The following is an 8624-nucleotide window of genomic DNA, read 5'->3' as shown; positions in this document are numbered from 1 at the left end:
TTGCACTTTAAGAGCAGAACTTTTCCTTACCATGGAAAATAGATCTATAAATAACTTTCTTCTCACACAAAAAATTTCATAAAGGATCCAAATTGTGTGTCATATTAAGAAATTTGTGTAAACGCATGTTAAAATTCCAAAAAATCGATAATCTTTCAACTGTCTGATATAGAACTAAAAGTCACTCATAAACGTTACTCAACATTTTCCACCGATAATACAAATAATAATATTAAAATAATATAATAGAAAACAGTAAAATGTAACACAAAAAGCAAAATTGTAGAAAGTGAGATATAATATTTTTTAGATAAATGAAATATTTAAAAGCAGTTATCACTTTCTTGTCGCGGCTCGATGGTAAGATATATATCATTTTTGGCCTCAAGCACAATGTTTTTTGGATCGAAAACTATCGGAACCGTAGTTCGAGGATTAAGTTTGAACTTGAATTTCGATAGAAGACTCACAATTCCAACCTTAGTTTGTATATAACCAAATCTCGTAGCTGAAAATTATTATAATAGTAATAAATAATAATGACAGTAAGTCTTATGGTACACAGGTGCGGCGCTAGAATCCGGACAAAAAAAGTTTTTTCCATAAAAATATATATTAAATCTTAAATCCTAAATCCATCATACATTAAAGTCGTATACTTTTGCACCATGTCGTAGCTATTGATAGGTATTCAAAGAAATTGATTATTCAAGTGGTATCCGTCCGGCGCGAAGGCTTTCGATTATCGCTGCACTATGCAACACTTGTTCCGCTATTTTTTATCTACGAACTTTTTTACCTACATACATATGTGTCTACATTAGTGCCACGTAACGCATCCGGCATTATAATATAGCGAGAATTTCAAATCGAATTTTGTCCGGATTATAGCGCCGCACCCGGCAATTATAACATTTTCTTTTTTGTTCTCGCCATTATAGCGTTGACCTTAGGAGTGCATTAAGCATGCACCATTGATTCTAAATTACACAGTGTGAAACCATTGGGAGATTCAAATTTATATTTTTATGTAATTGCGAAAGCATGGGCGCTTTTTGTAACACTTTTGAATTTTATCATTGAAAATGATCAAAAAGAGAATTGAAAGATTTGTGAATAAAGTTTGATTGTTTTTGTATTAAATTGTTGTTTTATTTGCGCTCCTAAACTTGGCGCCTGGCTCTAGAGGCCTTTTTATATTTCCTGTAATTTTAATTTGGGAGCCTTTTAATCTTTATTGTTAAATAAAAAAGTATACTTATTCTCACCGATACAAGCTCGTGGTCCTTTTCCAAACGGCAAGTAAGCATAAGAATGTCTGGCTGCTACTTTATCCTCATTAAATCGTTCAGGATCAAATTTATCGGGATCTGGATATATCGATGGATCTCGTTGTAACCCAAAGTATCGGTATAGTGATTGCCATCCCTTTTGGCACGTGAATATTTGTTGTTGGAAGAGTTATTTCCTCGGTACAGATGCGATTTAAAATAGGTAGAGGTGGATATTTCCTCATAGTTTCTGCAATATATAAAAAAAGTGTAAAATAATACTCCAAACGATACATATATTCAAATATTGGATGTAATATATGTTTATATAAATACAATATATAAGTCAAGAAATATCAATGTGTAGATTGTATATAAATTTCTGGTTATATGTAGAATTTTTAATTTGTTTGTAAAGAGGTCTTAATAAAAATATAATTAGTCTCGATTTTATTATACAAACAATAAACTTGCCGTTTATAACTTTGTGAAGATATGTCATTTCGTTCACAGCATTGTACGTCAGTTCGCCATGCTTTTTTAATATTTCGTCAATTTCCTTGCGAAGTTTGTCCTGCATGTCCTGTTGTTGAGCTAATTCGTATAAACAAAACGTTGCTGTCGTCGAAGTAGTTTCGAAGCCAGCGGCGAAAAAGACAAAAGCCTGCGCAGCCGCTTGTAACAAAGTGAGCCTATTTATGTTTGTGGGTGCTATATACAAATAAAATATTTTATATTATAATCTCGATTCGTTTAGAAATATTCAATATATACGTATCATTACTCATATTTAATTAAAATAAGAAATATGTATAATGTACGAATATAGAAATACATATTATTTTCAAAAATAAAATTTATTTTAAAAAACGAGATGTGCGCGATAGAAAAATAAGAATTATTAATTTAAAAGAAATAGCTATATATTTACAAGATTTATCGATATCGTCATCATCGGGTTTAACATAGCCTTTTTCCATAAGTTGTATGAGTAGATTCATAAAATCATGCTTGCTGATGTTATGCGTTTGTCTATATTCCACATTGTATTGAAATATTTGCGTCAAAAATTTGGTGACTCCTCGGTCAACCATAGGGATGGAAAAGAAATTTAGTATTTGGGGCGTGAATCTATTTAAGACGATCCAAAAGGGATGCACATTAAAAATTTTGTTTCCGCATTGTCGAAACTCATTGTCGCCTTCTTCTATGCAATTGGAATTGACTCCAAAAGCTGTTGACATAACTGTGTCCGTTGTATACCTACAAATTTATTTTCCCTAAATTTTTAACAAGTTAGGATAATATTAAAAGGTTAGGTTTTATATATATATATATATATATATATACATATATAAAACTCTAATTTTGTATTATTTTGAAAATCATTATTCAATTATAACGAATAAAGAAAAATTACTTTCTATCGATTAAATGAGTTTTTCTCGAAAACAGTTTTAACGCAGTGAAACATAAATACCTTTCTCTTAGAGAAAGATATGAAGAATCTAAAAACATAATTTAAAAATAACCCCACTGGCTTCAAAGTTTTGTAAATTAAAAACTTTCAGGTGATCCAATTCTGGCTCCCCGACATGATATCAAAAAATTTATCATACTATTTTAAAGATGTTTATTTAATAATAGAAAAATTTCCTATACCTTATTAAGATCTACAAAGTCATATAATAATTGTTTAAGAAAAATTATTCTCAAATTTAAATTTTAGAGACAAATATCTCGGTAGGAATGCATTATAGAAAAATATTTTATAGGAACATATGGGGTTATTTTTTGCTGCTCGACATGCCCACGAGAGATTGAGATTAATAAACAACGAGCGACGGCTAAAACCTTTTGAATGTTACTCAGGACAGTGACCTTGGCAACATATGTCAAGGTCATCGGGGCTGGGTCCCCTATTCAGCATATATACATATATATATGCAGGATGTTTCATTTTAATTTCCCCAGGCAAATGGGCTCCTTCATATCTTCTGCTGTAGTGAGGAAAGGTGTCGTGTATCAGCAGTACCCACTACACCAGAAGATTAGAGAAAGTGCATAACACATGCAGAAATATACCAGAAATCATGTTAAGGAAAACCTTTGATGCTTTTGAAAGATTACATTTATGTATCAATCAGAATGGTGGTACTTTTGAACAATTGTTATAAAAAAAAACGCGCATGTACACATACATACATGCACGCACGCACACATACACAAAAAGAGGTATAAATCCGACCAAGCAACCTCCACGTGGTATACCTTGAATAATGCTAATGCCGGCGGTACTATGAATTTCAAATAACTCGAAAACTACCCAGGTAACACGTGTTCCTTATCTAAACGTATCCAATATTTTTTAACTGTCAAGCACCAATAAGAAACGTTTCAATAGAAACATTTTTAAAATCATGGTTTAAGAAACGTATTTTTTACGTTTCTATAAATAGAACAAAAATTAATTTTTTAATTCAAAATTATATATATATATATATATATATATATATATATATATATATATATATATACACATTATTAAGACTGTACTTATTAAGACGATCCCCAGATAGCACAGAAAATTAAAAGATGACGAAAAGATGTCTTTTTTAAGTTATCTTTCTGACAAGGCTAAAAGATGTCTAAAAGAATATTTTTCTACCTACAAAAAAGTCATTTTTTTAAAAGATGTCTTCTAAAAGTCATAATTAATTTTAGTCGACGAAAAGATGTCTTTTTGATCATCTTTTCGACAAGACAAAAAAGATCTATTTTATAATATACGTGTTTCTTTGTTTGTCGCTACGTGGCGTGTTCAGACTTAACTATAATTCGTATTCAAGTTTTCATAACATGCATATAAGCCTAAAAGAACAGGTACTAAAAGTATAATTTAAATTATGTCTTTTTTGTCAGTTGGACTTCTGATGTAATCTCGACAAAAGATTCAGAACATGATGAAAATAGATGGATTATATCGATATATGCATTATTTTATTGAATTTGTGAATAAACAAATTTTTCATAAATAAAGGAAAAGAACCGTATTTTGACAGTTTCTTAAACGTTTTTTTTTGTTAGAAAATGACGTTTCCCTTAACGTTTTTTAAGTGGACATTTTAACCAATCAGAAACGTTTTTAAAAGCCGGTTCTAAAACGTTTCGCAGAGACATTTGTAAAACGTTTTTGAAACAAATATGTGCTACTTGGGTACTTAATGAAAAAATGTTTAATTATAGTATACGAAACGTTCGATATTCCCATGTTATTCTTAATGTGAAATTTTATACAGAGTTCGGCACTAACTAGCCTTCAAATATTATTATTTAATTATAGTGTTTTGGAAAAGTTTGAGATAAGCTACAAGAATATGCAAAAATATATAGGGTGTCCCATTTAAAAAATTGGAGATGACTTTTACGTGACTTTCAGGTGACTCTTCAAACTAATGGCACTATTTTATGTCCCCCTCAAAACCATACAACTTTTATCTGAAACGTTTTTTCGAATTTTCATTATTTTCCGAAATATTTGCCTGGGAATATTAAAATTAAACACCCTGTATATATGTATGTATGCTAGGATTCTTTTTTAATCTTACCTTCCAAACCAATCTTTTATCTTGATGCAATCTTCTGTTTGAGCCACGCTTTCTAGGTTGCTCACCAATTCTTTGCCGCACATTTTCAAGATCGCAAACATATGTTTTAGTTTTCCCGAAGTGAAGGTGGGTGTCATTTTGACACGCAAATTCCGCCACTTCCTCCCAGACAGTGCAAACAAATGACCGGTCAATGGATCAATCTTCTCGTTGCAGAATACTCCGCGATCATGGAAATTTTTGAATTCCTTTGTCAGCACTATCCGAATAAGATCAGGATCGGTGATTATCAGATTTGGTTTGAAAAATGTATATATTCCAAAGGCACAATGATTTTTATATTTTATGTAGAGGTCGCAAAAAAACTCGCCTGTTAAGAAAATTTGTTAAATCAATTCCACTATTTCTCGTCTTAATAAAATAAAGAAAAGGGCAAAGAGAGTAAAAAGATTGCACTTATAAATAAATTTATTATAGTATGGGAAAAGATACTCACCTACTGATACTTTGTTAGTCACTAAGGATCCGATATTACCAGTTGGCACAACAGGCTCTACATAAAAAACACCTTTTTTGCGCCAGTAATTGAACAACACATACTTATAATAAGTATATATAATGATGGAAGCAACGAGAACTGTAGCAATTATTTCTGCGAATATCATCGTAAGTTCTGTCAGGATAAAAAATAAGCATTTTATTATGTTCATTACAATTATAAAATTTGATTAAAATCATAAAAAATGCAAAATATTCCAAAAATATTTATTTTTGTTTAAATTATAAGTTTTTTACAAAATTTATGAGAACAGAGTTAATCGAATAGGAAAAAATTAATATATTGGACATTGAACTTGCTAGAGAAATCATGGCTGTTGAGTTTTATTAGGTTTTTTTCTCTCTGCCCTGATTAAGAGAAGTGCCTCACTAGTACATGCATAGAAAATATTCCATATAACTTTTTTTATAAATTGATTTTCTTTAATAAATTTTAATTTTACATTATCATATTTGATTGACTTGATAAAGGTATTTGAAGATTAGAACTTAATAACTCTTGTAATAAATAATACTTACGCATTATACTTTCTATCAAAAAATGACTTAACAAATAATTTCTTAATAACAAATGAATAAAATAATAATTTTGCATTATACTTTTATTAAAAATTGACTTATTAAATAATCTATGTATTATTATGAAAATGTGCAAGTTTAATTGAAAAATTTTGAATTTAAAAATAATTTACGCAATTGTCAATATTACATTTTGACAAAAGTCTGCCAATGTGATCTTTAAAAATAAAATATTCTATTATAAATAATTATTTATAAATCGATTTTATTAAAATAAAATTTTAATTTCACAGCATTATATCATTGACTTGATGAGGGTTTAAACATTAAAAATTCTTGTAATAAATAATACTTATGCTATATACTTTTATTATAAAATGATTTAACAAATAATCTTTTAATATCTTTAATAATAAATAAATAAAATGAAAATTTGGCATTATTATTTGATTAAAAATTAACCTAACGAATAATCTATTTTTATAAAAATGTAGAAATTTATTTGAAGAAACCAGAATTTATAAAAAATTTATGCAATTATTGTCAATAATACCTTTTTACAAATGAACGATTGTTCAAAGTGATCTTTCTTTTCAAAAGCGATTGTTTGCAAGATTTATTTCTTCTTGTCACGATTACTATATATATACGAACACGTCTTGGTTGCACATGCACTGTTCAAACGTTTCTTAAATACTAAGAGATATCCTAATTGTGAGTGCGTCTATATATAAAAGTGACTTATTATTATAATGATTGAGTATCATATAGGAAAATCAAGATATAGAAATCCATACTAGATATAGATAACTACAGCATTACTCCAGAATATTGCGTTTTAACTTATTTGCCAAATGATAGCTGAATTCTAAAAGGTCAAGGTCCAACAAAACTTTTAAAGAATACAAACGTGTGCAATAAACATCGAGTTATCCGCTTTTAGATACAGATTTATAAATAAACTTACGATAACTAATCTTTTTTTTTGCTTATTTAATCTTTAAACAACTTTGCAATAAACTACTACATACTTTGTTTTAAAAATAACTTTGTGTTTTTTTATATTAATTGATTCTTTAATTATTTAGATATAATTAATATACCTGCTATGTATAACTGAATCAAAGATAATACTATACAGGGTGTCCCGGAACACCCTTAACAACGCTCGTGAGCAGGTAGGGCACAGTAAACTGAACAAAAAAATCTTATACCATTTTTGCAATAATTATTAAAATATTAATTAAAAACGCTTAGCAAACAATATTATACATATCTACAAGATGTCCGGTAATAATCGCCCCACCTCTCCTAGGGTAGATAGAGCAGGTCAAACTGAACAAAAGTCCTCTACTATTTTGCGATTTGCGCAATAATTATTGAAATATTAATTAAAAACACTTAGCATATGAGCGCACGCCGTATAAAGCACTCAGCATATGCTAAGCGTTTTTAATTAATATTTTAATAATTATTGCGAAAATCGCAAAATGGTAGAGAACTTTTATGTTCAGTTTGACTCCCTCTACCTGTACCTGACGGGTGGGGCGCGAATTATGGGACATCCTGTATATTGGTTGTATGTATCTGTTATTTTTATCATTTAACATAATAAAATGATAAAAATAATAGATACATACAATCAATAATATTAATATTTTATGCACAGAATAATGAGACACATCAATTGGTGTAAAAAAATACATATTTGTTAAAAAAAATTAATTTGCAATTTTTTGAACCACATATTTTTTTTTAATGTAGCTAAATTCAAACTTTGCTTCTGCGACGTGAAATGTGAGGTTCGATTTCCACGATATGTATAATCGCAAAATAACATTAGTTTTCTAGAGTTACGAAGAAATCAGTGTTGATGAAGATCATATAATTTACGGCTGATTACACCAACGTTATTTTGATTTTAAAAATCTTACAATTAGATATGTGTCTGTCCTTATTTATTTAGAAAAAAAATATAAATGGATACATATTTACGTCTCACTTAATTTATAATAATGTCTGTGTGTAGTCGGGCTTTAGTCTAGTAAAATTAATCAAAAATCGGAGGATTTCGACCTACGTAATGTATATTATGAATATCAGTTCTGTTATACAACGTGTAGAAGTTAATTTGATTTTTATGTCACATATATATTTAAACAAATTGATATCGTGCCCGATAAATAAAAGTCCTGACATTTAACGTTATGTCTCCGAAATCTTCACATGCACGGAACCATAAATAAATAAAGAAATATATGAATATACAATATAAATACACATCTCCATTCAATCCATATATATACAATATTTATAATGTACTTAACATGAATTATAGACTTTCAATCCCAGCTGGTCCGAATTGAGAATCAATGCAGGCAATAACGTTATCCTTATCTTTCTTGCAATGAAATGGTGTTTGTGCGTATACAGACATGTCAATACATCAAATAAAAGTTTATTTTTTAATATGAGAACTACGACGCTGGAATTTCTCCGTTATTTTTGTCCACTAATCCGACCATTAATCCATATCTCAATTATGTTCCGAATGCATTTAATTTCATACGATAAGGAATCGGAGAAATTGATCAATCATGTGTCTAGTAAATGATGTAGTATGATGTCAAATGTTTATGTTTTTTTATACTATGTATACGTGATTGTT

At 29.1% G+C, this 8624-nt stretch overlaps 1 pseudogene; it reads right to left on the bottom strand.

The window, feature by feature from the left end:
- On the bottom strand, positions 1 to 6676 carry LOC140674868 (probable cytochrome P450 6a14; annotated as a pseudogene).
- Positions 6677 to 8624: the final 1948 nt, after the last annotated feature.

Source organism: Anoplolepis gracilipes, chromosome 16 (assembly GCF_047496725.1).
Source record: "Anoplolepis gracilipes chromosome 16, ASM4749672v1, whole genome shotgun sequence".
NCBI classification, from domain to species: Eukaryota; Metazoa; Arthropoda; class Insecta; order Hymenoptera; family Formicidae; genus Anoplolepis; species Anoplolepis gracilipes.
Note: the sequence above shows the minus strand (reverse complement) of the source record. Positions and strands in the feature narration are given on the sequence as shown.